The sequence below is a fragment of the Megachile rotundata genome, chromosome 10, assembly GCF_050947335.1.
Source record: "Megachile rotundata isolate GNS110a chromosome 10, iyMegRotu1, whole genome shotgun sequence".
NCBI lineage: Eukaryota > Metazoa > Arthropoda > Insecta > Hymenoptera > Megachilidae > Megachile > Megachile rotundata.
Window position 1 is genome coordinate 2578497 of NC_134992.1, and position 18332 is coordinate 2596828.

An 18332-nucleotide genomic window follows, 5' to 3' on the forward strand; every position below is an offset into this window, starting at 1 on the left:
TTTGATACGATGATTGGAATGTAATAAATGACATACAATAACTTAACATTAATATAAAAAACAGAATACGAAAAAATGAAAAAGTGCGGAATGATAAAGTTTAATACATTTTTCTTAATTTTGCCAATTAAGAAAGTGAATTAAAAGCTCGAATTTATAAATATATAACATAACTATGATACTTAATAGATACTTTAATATATACAGTCTGTCCGGAAAGTAATGCAATTGGGTACGTAAAAAAAATGTATTTATGTTATTGATATGAACCTTTAAAATTCTTCGAAGTACATCCCATGGCTTTCAATACACTTTTGCCAGCGACTTTTCCATGTACGGTACGCATCCCGGAAGGCGTTAATGGGAACTCCGTATAATCGCCTTCGTCACGGCGATTTGAATCGCTTCTATGGTTCCAAAATGCATTTCTTTGAGGGCAGACTTGATCCTCGGGAACAGGAAGAAATCTACAGGAGATATGTTAGGACTGTAAGGAGGCTGTGGTAACATTACCATTCTGTGCTTGGCTAAGAATTCTTGGACGCGCAAAGCGGTGTGACAATCATTCGAACATTCATTGATCACTATTAAAAAGTTAATAGTGTCGTAGTAAATGTTTGCTGGATACGGGAATCATTTTTGTCAGTTCTGGTGCTTGTCCGCCGCCTAGAGCGGAAATCATCTTCCACGTTTACCCGACCGTTCTTGAACAAATTCAACCACCTGGAAACTTGAGAATAGGAAAGAGCAGAATTCCCGTATGCCTCCTTAATTATTTAATTCGTTTCGGTGAAGCTTTTATTCAGTTTAGCATAGAATTTAATCGCATAACGTTGTTCGATAGTTTTCTCCATTACGCGTCGTGACACAGACACTAATAACACTGTTCAACACAAATTTTGTTTTCTAATACCCATTGGGTGATCCTTGTAGAGTTTCTCATCCTGAACAAGAATCCGAAACCGAATTACTCTATCACCCTCAGTTTTTGAAAAACACGAGCTTTTGTAAAAACACGTGTTTTGGGTAGAAAATGCGATATTGCGAGGAAACTAAAAAAGCTAGGATATTCAAATTAATTTTAAAAGATAGAGGAGAGTGATCCGAATAAATTGGTATATATAGTTGTTATATTGCATAATTCTAAATAGGTGTAAATATTGATGAAAGTTTAAAAAACGGCCGTTGTACGCATTTCCTATGTATTATTTTTGCATTTTTAGAAAAAGTTATTTATGTAGCGCGAATTCGCTATACAGTATCGAATTCTATAGACATTTCTGATGAAGAAACTATGTGAGGTGAATGTTGTAGCTGCATGCAATTCCAGAAAATCGAAAAAATATCTGCCGGGAGCACGTGCGCGGTGTTTTGCCGCCAGGCGGCCATAGCTCGCTCTCCTCGCCAAGTCAGTGCCGTGGCTACGCGCAACCAGCATCAATGATGGGGCTTAATATACATCCACTTTTTATATTTACAATGTTTAATTTTTTTTAGTATTATTATTTCATACTTATTATTATTCATATTTTGTTATTATTCGTTATTATTTTTAGCTACCAACGATACAATTATAAAATATTATAACTAAAAATTTAAGAATCAAATGATTGAAGACAGTTTTGAAATCTGTTTATAATATAGAAAAACTTTCTATTGTTTACATTTTATTTTTTCTATATTATAAACAGATTTCAAAACTTATATAAAATTGTAACAAAATTTTACGCATGACGGATATAGTCGTCATGACACAAAATTCTGCCACATCTCCATGACGGATATAGTCGTCAAACATACTTAACTGGTTAATTAATTTAAAAGTCCTACTATTTTTTGTCTGAAGATACAAATATTACCCCTTCGGATAAACATATTTAGTTATAACTTTACACTGTCTAAATATAAAAAAAAATTGTAATTGCTTTAACTTCTTCATTAAACGTTCATCGGAACATATACATGAAGGAGCGTATGTAAGAGAGAGTATGAAAGACTGTGCATGAGTACATGTGTGCGTGCGAAGAAATGCGAGGGAAATGACAAAAAAAAAAACAAAAGAAAACTAGAATCAGTTACAAAGCGATCGGCAACATGCACAGATCTATTTCGACCTGTAATCATTTCTAATTACACTGCTCAAAAGAAATATGGCATAGAAAAAATTTAGGCAAAAATTGGCCAAATTCAACTGATGATAACTCCGTGAAAAATCATCGCAAAGTTATGCTCTTTTTTTTAAATTAAAGCTTGAGATCTTTACTTTAAGACCCTGTAGTTTGATTTTAGATTTGATGCATCCCTACCACAATAACACCGTAAATGTGAGGTCATGTTTGCAATATTGAAAATTACAAAGTTTGACGAAATGCATGGACTTGCCACATTTTTTTGGGGCGATACTGTTTACAGCAGCATAAAGTACAAACTTTTATCTTTAATTTCCAGTATGTGAAAAACCGCTACCATTTTTTTCTGCAAAGATACAGAACTTTAAAGAAACCCTTGCATTTATGGCATATACCGCCGGCATTAGCATTACCCGATATGCACCTCGGAGAGGTTGCTGGACAGATTTTGCACATCATATGCCTCTGACAAGAGCCTTTTTTTGTGTGTATATGTGTGTGAGTATCTGTGTGTCTGTATGTTTGAATTCTAATAACGCGTGTTTCCACCGCGTTGTTGAATTATCCCTTACAGTCGATTACTCATGTTAATGCAAGCCCTAATTTCTTCCTGTGGAATGTCATTCCAAATTTCAGTTAAGATTTGCGATAGATCTTACAGATTGGTAGGTTGTCTTGTTAAATTTCTATAGGGTTCAAATTTGGACTTACTGCAGAATATGGAAGCAATCAAATTGAATTGGGACTGCAAAATTCGAGAATGATTCTCAACGAGGCTTCTCGACGATAATTCATACACAGACACAGATTCTCACACACAAATACGCACAGAAAAGGCTCCTGTCAGAGCCATATAATGTGCAAAATCTGTCCAGCAACCTCTCCGACCTGCACATCGGGTAATGCTAATGGCGGCGATATATGCCATAAATGCAAGGGTTTCTTTAAAGTTCTGTATCTTTGCAGAAAAAAATGGTAGCGGTTTTTCACATACTGGAAATTAAAGATAAAGGTTTGTACTTTATGCTGCTGTAAACAGTATCGCCCCAAAAAAATGTGGCAAGTCCATGCATTTCGTCAAACTTTGTAATTTTCAATATTGCAAACATGACTTCACATTTACGGTGTTATTGTGGCAGGGATGCATCAAATCTAAAATCAAACTACAGGGTCTTAAAGTAGAGATCTCAAGCTTTAATTTAAAAAAAAGAGCATAACTTTGCGATGATTTTTCACGGAGTTATCATCAGTTGAATTTGGCCAATTTTTGCCTAAAATTTTTCTATGCCATATTTCTTTTGAGCAGTGTATTTCCAATTACTCCGTTTATTGTTATAGCATATTACACATTTTTGAAAACCAACGTGTGACAAGCCTTTATTACCACAATTCCCTTAGACACGATCCTGCATACACTAAACTCACTTACTGCATAAGTTCAATATTGATAAGAAAATTCAGTCGTGCTCTTTCACATTCAACGAAGCAATATATTTTGTTTCGCATAAATCAAAAATGCAAACAAACCTCCGTATTTTTCATTAAAAAATTGCGGTAATCACTAGTTCTTTTTAACTATTTAAAATCTTTTGTTTCAAATAGACCATTGAAATGAAAAAATATAATTGTACCTGGGTTTCTAAGATAACCTCGTAAAAAAAAGAGATCAAAAGAATTCAAATCAAACGAGCTCAGTAACGAAAGTGTTGTTGAGCGATGTGTACAAAACGTAGTTCGCCGTAAGTTTGCCTCAGGTAATTTGCTGCCACGCTTGCATTATGTATCTACTGGTGCGCCAACCTGTTAAAAGTATTTTAAATACGTTCACACTGGATGAAACTCATCCCCAAGGAGATTAGGTTACACAAATTGTTCGTGTTGCCTGTCTAGACTCTGAATATGTACATGTTAGCGGTAATGCATTTTCGAGAATCGTTGGAGTCAATCAGTTGTTGCTATTTTGTCTTCAAACGATTTAGAATGGAACGATGTTCATTATGGATCTGGCCACGGAGTAGGGAAGGCGAGGATGCAGAAAGAGCGAATGAAGTTCGGTATAATTGCTATGAATCGAGCGTAAAAGAAAAGAATGATGTTGATGGTGTGTTGTTGTCGTTTACGTACAGGAAGTCGTGAATGGTTCGGTCATTGATAAAAAACGAGACAGTTCAAGACATCCGACGCCTTCTTGTAAGAGAACCAAAATTAACCATTTGGTGCTTACGCCAGAATCTCATTATTATTTAGTAATCTTATTTAACATACATGTTACAACGCATAGATACAGTCGAGAACAAATCTAGCCTCCGTAAACAAATGTGATTCAAAGCTTTAAAAACTTGAATTTCTGGAAATTTAGATATGTTGAAATTTAGAAATCTAGATATTTGGACACCTAGAACTTTAAAAACGTAGGTGTTTAGAGACAAGCATTTGTGGATCTAGGGAATGTAGGAATCTAGGTATTTGGAATTCTGAAAATCTGAAGGTCTAAATATTTGGAAATAGAGATCTTTGAGAATTTGAGTATTTAATAGTCTAGAAGTTTGTAAGCTTTTAAATCTGAACATTTGACAATTTTATGAAACTGAAAATTTCAAAATTTGATAACTACAGACTGAAAGCATAAAAGTTTAGTAATCTAGAAATGTTAATTTGGAAAACTGGAAGTTTAAGAATTTGAAAAATTTAGAACTTGGAGATCGGGTAATTTGAACATTTCAAAATTCAAAACTACTAAATTCGAACATTAAAAATGTAGAAATACAGAAATTTAGAAATGTGATATTTTTTAAGCTAGCGTACAGAGTTTTTATTCCCTGAATATAGTGAACATATTCATTTAATTTGTTACTAAATCACAGTAACATAATGAAACGTTATGAAACAAATTATAACGGAAATATGTACTATTCAAATATTATATTGTTTTGCAATTGTGTTTTTTGAAAGTACTGTATACTATTTTTATTCATTCGTTTAAATTTCATATTTAAATTCTGTGTTCTTTGTTACAATTATATTTTCAATAAAAAATTATTTTCCATTACACAAACATTTATGTTCCTATCAAATAAACTGAGTCTACAGATGAGCCGTTCATTTGTCAAATTGAGTTCATAAAACAAAAGCACAACTTATTTTTTTTTATTTCAGTATTTTACTTTTAACGAAATAGTGTAACACAAGAATGACAAAAATAAAATCATAAATTAGTGTTGGTCATTTTGACCGTAAATAGTACATCTGCCTTGTGAAACGAACTAAAACACCAATAAAAAGTCATGAGATCCCTCAACGAACCCGCTCGTTTCACCTTTATATGCTAAAGGTTAAACTAATTCGAGAGCATTTTCCTGAAGTATTGGCCATCTAAGACAAGTCCCTCGTAAACGAGATCAGATTTATCAATCCCGAATATCACAACGTAGCCAGATTACGGTCTCGTGTACCCGGAAGTTTTCCTAACATTGGATCAACAAGGTCATGTAGAATAACCTCAACAACCCCGTTATACGCTACACACGTGAGCAAAAAATATTCTAAAAACTTCGCTCCCACAAAAATGCTTTACACAATCTAAAATACCTTGTTTTGCTAAACATCGACAAATCACGAAAATCTCAAATTATGTTTATTATTAATCAACATTTCGTAACACGAACGCAAATTATGTTTTACCATTTGTCCAAAATCGGTTTACAAGAGCTGAACCATTTTTATTTTGTATAACTTGTCAGCAATCGAGAGAAATTACAGTAAAGCTCGTTAAATTATTACGGATGGAGCTTTGAAAACAAATAATTTTTTAAATTGACAACGTAACGAGTCAGAAGAGTTATATTTTTTCGATATTGCAACAATCTACATACATTTTTGCGTCCTATCAGAATATTTTGCTACTGGATACGCACTAATAAATATGAATTTTTATGCAAAAGTGGCAATGTAACGAGAGTGTACTGCACAACATGTGAATTCACTCAGAATTTATAATTAGACTCCAAATATTCAAGCGCGATAAATATAAGAGAAATATATGATATTTACACATACATATAAAATATACAAATATGTTCTAAAATTATGCAAAAGATGTTTATGTCACGTATATCACAGTAAACAAATAGAATTTGTAATATACACGGTGCCCAATATAATTTTTGTTATTTGAATTATCTCCTTTATTTCTGAAAATATAACAAATCTTTCGAGTACAAATTGAATGGTTTCAAATGAGACATAATTTGACATGGTTCATTTTTCTATGAACTCGTAAAGGATATATGAAGGTCATTTATTTTTTGTTAAATAGAATCATATATCTTTTAATGTATTTCTCACTCCTACTGGATATTTAGAAAAATCATTAATCGATATTTATATTTGATAATTTATTTTTATAATTTGTTATGACATAAGTTACAATGGAAATTCAAAGTTTTCCAAAATACTTTATTTGTTAAAGTTACACTTTCAAAAATCGAACAAGCATTAAAGAAAGTGCTGAAATACAAATTATCGAAACGTGTACATACTAATCACGTTGTGAAATAATGTGAAATATTACAAATTCGATGATTAAGCGATTAAGCGACTAGTTTATAATAAAATACCATGAACAATTATGAAAAACATTCATTAAATATAAATATCTACTAAACTTATAGTCTTACGGTATAAATAAGTTGTACTATTTTCTAATAAATTTCCAGGAAAATCAAATATAAATTTTAAAGAAACATCGGTAACCATTATATTTTCTTTATATTTTTCAATTTTTTAAAAACATGGTTTGATATTATCAAAAATAAGCAAAATATTCCAGGTAATAAAATTAGATAGGACACCTTGTATATTAAAATTGAAACCTCTTTATTTATATATTTGTCCAATCTATAAGCTGTTTTAATTTTTTACTGCCAATCTTTATTAAATGAAATGAAAGTCAAATATTACCATATAATCTAAAATATGGTATAACATACGAATATTACTTTGAAGCTCAAGGTTTAAGAAAAATAATTATTGTACATACACAATTCAATAACATTTTTAATAAAAACTGACGGTTAATTCAGATTGGTTTTCGGTTGAAACAAGTAATATATTAACTATTTTAAAGCTTAGTGTTGTCAATAAGCAAATATTTAATGTTCAGCCGCTTATACACTGTTCAAAAGAAATATGGCATAGAAAAATTTTAGGCAAAAATTGACCAAATTTGACTGATGATAACTCCGTGAAAAATCATTGCAAATTTGTGCTCTTTTTTTTAAATTAAAGATTGAGATTTCTACTTTAAGACCCTATAGTTTGATTTTAAATTTGATGCATCCCTACCACAATAACACCGTAAATGCGATGTCATGTTTGCAATATTGAAAATTACAAAGTTTGACGAAATGCATGGACTTGCCACATTTTTTTTTGGTGATACTGTTTACAACAGCATAAAGTCCAAACCTTCATCTTCAATTTCCAGTACGTGAAAAATAGCTACTATTTTTTCTCACAAAGATACAGAACTTTAAAGAAACCCTTGCATTTATGGCATATACCGCCGGCATTAGCATTACCCGATATGCACCTCGGAGAGGTTGCTGAACAGATTTTGCACATCATATGGCTCTGACATGAGCCTTTTTTTGTGTGTATTTGTATGTGAGTATCTGTGTGTGTGTATGAATTATCGTCGAGAATCCTCGTTGAGAATCATTCTCGAATTTTGCAGTCCCCATTCAATTCGATTGCAATCTCAATCTTTAATTTAAAAAAAAGAGCATAAATTTGCAATGATTTTTCACGGAGTTATCATCAGTCAAATTTGGCCAATTTTTGCCTAAAATTTTTCTGTGCCACATTTCTTTTGAGCAGTGTATGTTGAAATAATACAAAAAATATTTCATTTTGCTATGAAGAATTTGCAGTTTTCAAATTACATATTTAGCTAATGCAAAGTATCATGGTTTTGGAGATATTAGCCACTTTGTTAATTTCACTTATTACCAGACATTTCCGAAGTAAACGATTGTAAAAAGTTTATTATGATTATTATAAATCACGCAGTAAAATTTTTCTGAATGTAATTCTAAGTAAAAAAAGTTTTTACAAACATTTTAATTTGATAGGAATTGTTTTTGAGAAACCACCGATTATAAATTTACTTCCATTACAAGACACAATATGCAGGCAATTTCATTCGTTAACCAAATATTTAGAATCACATTCAAAAGAATCTTTTTGTGTGATTTAAATAAAGTACGTTCTGAAGATAAGAAAATATAGAAACTTGGAGTTTATATTAATCATAACAAACTTTCAAGAACCACAATACATTGCATAAAGGTATATACAGCTAAATACGTTAAAAATGACCTCTTGTCTCATCCTTTGTAAACATTCTATCGGTCTACTTAACACCTTGTATAAAAATGATAATAAAAGTCTCTATATTCTTATTCTACTATCCATTATTTAACAATTATATTAAACATGAGGCATATTGCGTAATACAGTTTTCACAGCTAAACTTTATTAAAATATTATCTTTCTAAAAATAAAAAATGTTATATCAGCAAAATGTTTCCAATACTCTATTAAAAAGTTACATAAATAATACGAAATGGCAACGGACTGTATTGTTGTTCAATATCGCATATAAGGTGTTCCAGTCTTATCCGCATAACTATACTAGCATATTTCGTAAACAAAGATAAGAAAGTATGTTTATATAAACGTATTCTATCAATGCGTTATTAGAAGTTATTAAAAATATATGAAAGTCGACAATTATTCATATATAGTTTAAAAAAAAAAGATTGTCCATTATTACTTCGTATATTTCTCATAATCTACCAGTAAAACATATAAGACTTTATGTTTATTAAACATTTTTTTATTATTTTTATTTATAGTACATGCTAGTAATGTTTTACATACAAGACACATTATGCACAGCATCAAAGTACAAAACAGATCAAAGTCATTTTGTACTTCGGTTACAATTTTTAAATAAACTCTCTAAAATCTTTTATTAATATAACATCTTTCTCTTATATTTACCTATAATAGAAATTCGTAAAGTTTTGCAGTAAAAGACTAGGACGACTTCTATTTAGTAGTTTAATTACCAAAGGAAAGTTTTCTTCTGCCTTTTATTTCTGTTGTTACTCTCACTGTCTCTCACCGTACAAATTAGATTAATAAAGTATTTAAGCCACTTTTCTTATTTGTGCGTATATATTTTTTGTTTGCATAATTATAACAATAAAGCTTAGCTTTAATGGATGCATCATTATACACATTATATAGATACAGGTCACAATTTACCCAGCCAGGATAGTTCGAAGGTTAATTTTATCATTAACTTTTGCAGCATCACAAGCACCCCGACCGTTTTCTTTGTTAAATCAATACGAATTTCAATTACCAATCCGCGTGTCTTATTCCCAATGACATTCCCGTCCCCTTGATGTTTTCAGACAAGCGTACTCAAGAGATAGGTCGCACAGAACAGAACAAATCAACTGTTCAATCTGTACAAATCGAAACAACTTTAACAAACACTACCTCTGATTGAAGCTTACAGCAGTCAATTATTATTTTTGTTAGAATCCACAATTGCTGGAGTAAATGAATTCCTTGTAGAATAAAATATTACTTCATTATCAATTCCATATTAGATGTTGACTTAAGAATATAGCATCTGAAGGCTATCGGATCGACATCGCGTCGTTGCAAACATATTATTAATATATGTGAGTTTCGATTATATACTGTTATTTGTAAAGTACACATAATTAAGAAAATATGTGGGAAATTGATTTGTTTCCATTCAACTGATGTGCTATTAACTAAACCTACCTGGGTATAATGCACGCACAACTTAAAATAAAAAATAAAATGGAAAAATAAATGAATAAGCAATAAAATATGAATATTAATACACATGTTAATTCTTTATCTCGACAACATAGACTTTAATAAAAGTATCCTGATAAGTTTTTTAATTCAAGGAAGAAACTAGCGACCAGGTCAAATGAATCGTTGAATAGTTTCAGTATTAAATAGGCAACAACTTTCGTTGTGATGATGTGAACAGAATTACACGTACTGTTCACTACATATGATTAATATAATTATTACTAATTATTATAATTTCTATTTCGATTATTATTAAATAGCAGACTCTAATATTACAATTATTATTTAGTAAAAGTTAAAAATGACAAATTTTAATTAAAAATTATTTGTAAAATGATGAATTAAAATATTATATAAAAATGATGTGCTACGTACATGTATTGTTATATTATTGCTATTACAGTGTTTTAATAAGACTACGCACTACAAAAACAACAGATTAGTTTCGAAGGTGTTTAAACGAAAACATAAACTGGTGAAAACATAAAAGTGTTATTCTTAGTCTTAATTTGTTAACTTGTCCTTTTCACCAGCAGAAGTTTTAATATGTATAAATATTTGAAATTTTTTAAATAATTCTTCTCAATAATGGTTTACAACATACTCCTTCGTTTGATTAGAAATACAATTATAAATATTAGATATTCAGATAAACAATTCAGTAGATATCTTTCAACCGTAAAACTTCAGAATGTGGTAGAAATCTATCTCAGATGATTTTTCAAATTCGCTTCTAAACTATACAATTACATTATCGAACTAAATTTGCTATATGTTAATCTCTTCCTTATTAAAAAAACGGGGAGATTTATGTCGTAGTACGTGCTCTTATTGTGTATAAGAATCAATGGACGGACAAAAGACTCGTGGTCCGGATATCGACCCCAGTTGTGCATTAGAAGGCGCGAATTCTTGGATTAAGATTAATGATACTTAAATTGGGATTTTAATGTGTAAAAATAACAAAAGTTTAGCATGTGACAGAACTGTAATAATTCAGTCCGTTGTAAATGATTGATAAAATGATAAATTCATAAATTAATTAAATTCTTCATTTCTAAAAACAGCACTTGTGCAGTTTTATCATTTTTTAGCCAACATTATAACTGAACAACTCATATGATCTATGTTTATTAGTAAGACACGTATAAATAATGTTTTTTAACACAATTTATTTCAAAGAATTATGATATATAGACTCATTTGTCATTTCAATTGGAGAATTACAAATTACCGTTCATTATGCTCACTGTTTGCGATTTATATATATTAACATTTTTAATATTATGAACATGCCACAATTAATACTTACCGATCTTATAATCATTAATTCATAAATAACAATGATTCAAATACAAAAGATACTTTTATCTATTAATCATTCCAACATATCGTTACATTTGTGCACTACAGATAAACTTTTCTTATTTTAGATTTTTATTAAATGTAAAATATTAAAAAAGGACCTAAGATTGTTAATTACCTCAATACATACATTTCAACACTTGCTGCAATAAATTTCTATTACTTATATTATTCTGACCATTACGTACCAACTTTTTGTGAATTTTACGTACTCAAGGTCACATAAAGATCATAGTACTATTGATAGTTGCATTCGTCTTAACGTAAAAATAAAAATATGTTATTCCATATAAAAACTTCAGTAACTTCGATATCTCAAAAAAACTGAACTTAAAAAAAATTTTTTAACCATTAAAATATTTATCACTACGAATAAATTAATGTTTCTCTGTAATATCTTTTGCATCATAAAACTAATAAAGATATTTAAGATGCTCATATTAAAACATTCTATAAATAATTATTTAAACATTATATATACATAATTTGAATGACGATACTACAAATGAGATAAAATGAAATAGAAAGTGTAAATGAAAAAATTGAAATAGAGAATACTGTATAATAATAAAATATTTAATTATTTCATACTTCACCAATAATTTGTAATAATTTCGCAATGTTCCAAACCATAAATATGCGTTGTGATAACTGATGGTTATTCTGTAAATAAACTATTACATAAAATATTTTCTTATTTAGAGTGTATGTAACAACAAAATTATAATTTTAATATTGATTTAATATTTTGTGGGATATCCCTTTTGTCTGATGACGTGTTGCAAACATGTTGGCATGTTTGAAATTATTTTATTTAAATAATTTTCAGTAATGCATTTCCACTCTTCCGTCAGTCGTATTTTTAATTTGTCTTTTGTTTTTATAGGAGTGGTCTTAACATTACGATCCAATAAGTCCCATAGATTTTCAATTGGATTTAAATCTGGTGATTGTGGTGGAGGATGGAGCATTTTCGGACAAGCATATAATAAATATTCCTGAACTATTCTTGATTTGTGTTTCGAATCGTTATCCTGGTAGAACTTAAAACTGTCGCGTATACCCATATTCGTTGCATTTTTTAATAAATTTGTTATTAATGTGTCTAAATATTTGTTCTTGTCCATAATATGTTCAATAAAAACCAGCCCCTCCCTACACCAACACTAAAAACGCAGCCCCATACCATCAAACCTCCACCATCGTGTTTTATCGTCGGCCTCATGTTACTTATTTTTAATTGTTCATTCGCTTTACGTCACACTAATTTTCGTCTGTTAAGACAATTTCATGTTACTGGGTGTAACGAAAGTAGTGTGCAAAAAAAGTAGGCAGTCGTAAATAGTAATGGTAGTTATATGAAAAAATAAATTCAATTGATTTGTTTCATTCTGTCATTGACGCAAGTGTAACTTGGTAACAAGTTTCTTATTTCTATTAACAATCTTTCACATTCTCACAAAAATATCGTAAAATAATTTCAAGCCTCCGTTTGTGTACACGTGTTGATTTAGCACCTCAAAATAAAATTTTTAAATACTAAAACATTAATAGATATCAAAGTACTCTACCAAATAAAAATAACATTTTTGTTCATATCTAACAATTTATTTTTAAACACAAAAGAATGAAAAGTCTGTAAATTCATATGCAAAACTGATCAGTACGTAATTAAAAGAAATATTAATAAATTAGACATTCGCGATATGTCGAAGAAATTAAGATTATTTATCGAAGGAACATCGATGCAACGTGCAGTAGCATCGTTAGATTAAACTACTTCGATGGCAATTCGAACGAGCTACTAAGTACCAAACGGTCCAATCGTGAGCGTACTTGCACCCTGATACGCATACATAGAAGTGTTGCACATCCTAGTATACATACCTGCACCGATGCTTGAACACGTTGCGTCTGCACGTCTCATAAAGCCCAGACGAAAATGCAGACGGGTGAAATCGGCAACGCCATTGAACACCATATGAAATCGAACGGAAGAGACAAAGGCTGCGATACCGATTGATCGTCCGGAGAATCAGCAGTAGTCAACTGAGTAACGACACCTTGTGACAGTACAGCACTCACGTGAAAAAGTATAATCTTCTCCCGTTTACTCATATGACAGTGATAGTTACAGCAGCGCTAGCCACACGTTTGCGGCACGTAGCGTCGTGACGCTCTTCGCTCCTCTTCTCTCCGTGGGTGACACGAAGACACACTTTGGTACACCTCCCACCTTGTACGTGCGTTCTCTCGCAACAAGTTGAGTTTATCCTTGAATCAAACTCATCGAGGATCTGCGGATTGTCACGTGACACTATGATACCCTGATTGACACTTTTGTTCCGATCACCGTGTCAAAAAATTGAGAAAATGTATCAAATTCGATTTTCGATCATGCGGTTCGAAGGATATGGAAATGGCAAGTCATCCGACTAGTATGTTTACGCGTCGTTAACGTGAAAATGAACTGTTTGCATGCGTCGGTGTTTGAACTTCTTTACAGAGAACGTTTTCGATATCGACGCTTATTTGTGGAACTGGGACGATGTAGTTTGTTCGTTCGTGAAATATTTGTATTGTTTGCAGAAATGAAGTTGCTCGTGCGGATAATGCAAGTACTGCAGCTTCGCGAAAAAATGCCTCACTGGTTAATGTATAATATCGCAAATTCAGGTAATTGTACATAGCAAGCGGAGAAATTGTAGCTTAAACATTTAATAAAAATGTCTACTCCTGTCGATGAAAGAATTCTTTCGATGTCAGTGATTAATATCCGGCATTTAGAAGACACTTAATAATTGCGTTATGGCTCCTCGACGTATGTTGCGCTATACGAATCGATGAAATTCGAAGTACGTGACAATAACCGTTCACGCAATAACTAAACACTAATGCACTAGTAGCTTTTTGTTCCTTACTTCGTCGCTTTATTTAGGAATCCTTTTTCGATAAGTACAAGCAGTTATACGTTCAATTAGATCCGTCATACCAGAGTAGATTCTTTCAAGAACTTTCACAGTCTCCGGAGCCGTCAGTTTGATATCTAATTCCCTGACTAGCTCTTCTCTTAAAGGTGTGAAAGGTTAAAGTCAAATAACCCAATAACACACAAAACGTATATTAAGTTGGAGGATCCTTCAAGCACAGCAAAGCGCCTGTAAAACCTTCAATTGTTTCAATATTCTCTTAAACGGTATCCACTTACATGTTGCACTATTTGATATAACTTGTCCGTTAAATCGAGCACGAAATATAAATAGTTGCTTCCCACTCGAACAACACGTGCATAGTTTTTGTTGCTCCTCTCAAACGATGTTTCCTTAGTTTTCTTTCCACTGGTTGAACTTATTAATCGCTTGAAGCAACTTTTATTCCATTGTTGAAAAACCAAACGTGACATCAACGTTTCTGCGCCAATAAAAGTTCATAAAGTGAAAATAAGTTGTCTTGTCGCAAACTTTCCTTACGTCTCGGCAGATCTAGTTTTCATCGAACACACTAATAAAATCCCAATAAAACTCGTCAATCTTCTGAACGATAGTACCTTCTAAATAATCTCACGAAGACAACGGTTAATATCCTTATTTTACATATAACAATGTCTGTTGGCTTTAAGTCATTTACACAGAAATGTATATTCGGCAGTGATAAATCATCACCATCGTCAGCCGCGTTCTCGCTGCCGTGTCAAATTATCGAGCTATACCATTAATCCATATTCGGCTCTATCGACAAATTCGAAGCTGCGGTATCCTAATGATACACCAGCATCGCTGTGACTTTCCTGGCCTCGAAACGTACATTCGACGCTACCTGCTCATTTCCAACATGCACACAATAGAGAAAGATTTCGGTTCTTTAAAAGAATGAAAGCTTCATCACCCACGTCCTTTTGTTAGCGAGTTTCTCTTAAAACGCCGTCGACGTCTGATGCGGTCTGCTTCGAATTTAGCGTCGCAATGTCACAGAATCGAGGTTAGTGCACTGGCATCAGCTCGCGCTCGCTGTCGTCCACGTTCACGCAGCAAATCGAAGATGTTCCACGAGCGACGTCGTCAGCAGCACCGTTCATCCGTTGTCATCAGGCACATCAAATGAGAACGAATCGTATTCGTATTCGCGTCACATGATCAGCCGGCGAAGGGTAGCTTTATTTTTGGCGTATGGTCCGAATCGCAATGAACGATAAACACTGACTGGGTATAGGTTAGATTTCCCTCGGTGGAACACGTAACACCACGGATTAAACGACAGAAAGAGAGAAAAAGAGAAAGGAAAAAAGGAAATGAGAATGATACACCGGTTTCTCCTCTTTGGTTGCCCAGGGAGCGGCTATGGCGGCGGCCTGGCTCTTACTGCTGCTTCCCTCGATGCGTAGGTGACCGAAAGGGGTCGTCTGTTCGCGGGACAAAGGGGGAACGATTATCTCGCAGCATCCCTATCGCGCAGGACCAGTCGGTACGACGCAACATTCAAGTCGAACGAAGACAACGATATTTCAAGCAGAGTGAATGAAAGAGGGCGCTGGTTCAACAGAGACATCTGTAGAACACGCCGGGGGTAGAAGCGAAAAACGAGGATAGTAAGCCGCGATGTGGATTGAAGAGAGAAACTGAGATGGAAAAAGGGTTGGAAAGTGGAACTGAGAAGAAGCTGGGTTGAAGGAAGATGACGTTGCGTGAAAAGAAAAAGGTTCGTGTAGATTTTGTAGGTTGAAGGGAAAGGGTCACAGTTAGGAGAATGGAAAGAGAACCATAAGCGAGATATTGTTGGAATAAGCGTGTAAATTGGAAAGAGAAAATATCAAAAGGATAGAGATCAAAAGCAGCTGCGGATTGGAGGAGGAGGTGCACTGAAAGATGGTTGCGATTGAAAAAGGACAGCGAGAGAAAGTATGAAATGGGGAAAATAGGTGTGTATTAAGGATAGGGGCAAGGGAAAAAAAGTAGTGCGGAAGAAAAGGAGTGGCGGTCGGAAGAGACAGAAATGATTGAAACATGAGGTCGACGGGAAAAGAATTAAAAAAAGGAACAATGCCGAATATACATCTTATATTTGTTTTAATATAAAATTCAATAGTAGCAAAATTTACATCACATGCACCCAATAGTAATTTTTTTCACAAATTGTAAATAATGCATGGTAATGAAACATAAATAAATTATTGTAATGTAAACACGCATTAGAATATCTAGTATGAAAAGAAAGAAAAATAGGGAAGATATCTCCGAAAACAGAAAAAGTGGTATAAAAATAAAAGAAAGAATGCAGGACGATACTTACCGGATGCAAAAATAGAAATGTACTAATAAAATAAAACGGGTTAAAACAAGGGAAGGATTGTGCGAAAAATTAAAATGAGCGGATGTAAAAAGAATGCAAAACATGAAAAAAACAGGAAATATAATAGAAGAGCGTAGATAGATAAATGAAAGAGAGTTGCACGATAGCAGATGAGAAAATACCAGAGATGTAGATAAAAAGAAATGCCTACATATCTGTAACACAAAGGAAATATAAAAAGACAAGATGATGGTTAAATCTACTTAAAATAAAGAATGAACGGAAAGTTAGTAGATTAGGGTATATGTGAGATAAATGATCAGATACGATACGTAATCATGAAGATGTTATTATGATGTTGGGTTTGAATGGTAATGTTTATATCATAATCCGTTCAGAGGCCAAAGTAACTACGTCCATTTATTAATTTTTTTCTGCAATTTTAGTGTTAAAGTGCTTGATTGCAAATAAAATGTTAAAAAAAAGAATTCTATTTTATGGATTTAAAAGCATTGATTTTATTGACACCCAAGAAGTAAATACTTCATCCAAATATATTTTTTCTTTTGAAGTTACCCGTAGATTTCTAACATCTGCAATAAATTGAATTAGAACAATTCAATTCAACAATAATAACAATAGCAATTCCTTGTACATTTACAACAGTTTATATAATGATTTGGATAATTAAAGTAAATTCAATTTTTTGTTTTTCTTTTTTTTTTTAAATACAGTGAATTGAAAGGTACCTAATCAGTATAGGAAGTAGCATACTTGATCAAGGAACCAAATTTCACCGTAACACATTAAGCCTGAAAAATTTCTTACAATTAGATTTAAAATACGTGTTATTTAGATACTAACAAGTAAACCTATAGAAGTGTCATTCTCCGACTTTTTGAAATTTGGATATGTTATACTATATGAAAAACTAAGAGACACGTATTTTTTTCTCTGCAAAAAAACATATTTAAATCATAAAACAACCCCCTCAAAGTATGTGTGTGAAGGGAGGGAAGGAAGGGTGTAAATGGAAAAATTGTGATATTTTTGAGATCAATGAAACGATTTTGCTGATTTTTGGTATGAAAGTATCTTTCTATAGAAAAAACTATCTTTCACTACTGCTGAATGGATTTAACAGTAGAAAGAAGAAACAGGAATTGAACATAATGTGCACTTGGTAGTACAAATCGATCTAATTGTAAGTATGTTTAAAGGGAAGTAAAAATTAAGGAGTGAAGTACTCCTAAAGTGATCAATTTCCTGATGCAAAAAATCAATTTTGATCTAATCGAAGTAAAATCTATTAAAACTTCAAGAGGAAAGTTAATTAAGGAACACGGATTTTTTTCCTTTTTTTTACATAAATATTTGGAGGGAAAACAACTCTTGAAGAGTGAGTCGATGATTGAGAATATTGTACAAATTGCAAACGAAGTATGATGTGATGGATGAAATTATGGGAACGAAATTAAATTCCAACTTTACTAAATGCAGATTTGTGCAGAAAATATAAACCTTGGTTAATTATTACTGCGAATATTTCGAAATGTAGGCAAAATTGTGTGTGGATACTCTTGTCAGATCATTAACATACAGGTCCTAATTAGCGCAATGCCTTGT

At 32.3% G+C, this 18332-nt stretch overlaps 1 protein-coding gene across 1 annotated transcript in view; it reads right to left on the reverse strand.

The window, feature by feature from the left end:
• The window catches only part of LOC105663968 (cyclic nucleotide-gated channel alpha-3-like), a 1281713-nt gene extending 1265953 nt beyond the window's left edge, over nucleotides 1-15760 (reverse strand). The window contains exon 1 of the mRNA XM_076536535.1: nucleotides 13308-15760. The gene's annotated coding sequence lies outside the window, so the exon portion shown is untranslated. The remainder of the gene's footprint in view (nucleotides 1-13307) is intronic.
• Nucleotides 15761-18332: the final 2572 nt, after the last annotated feature.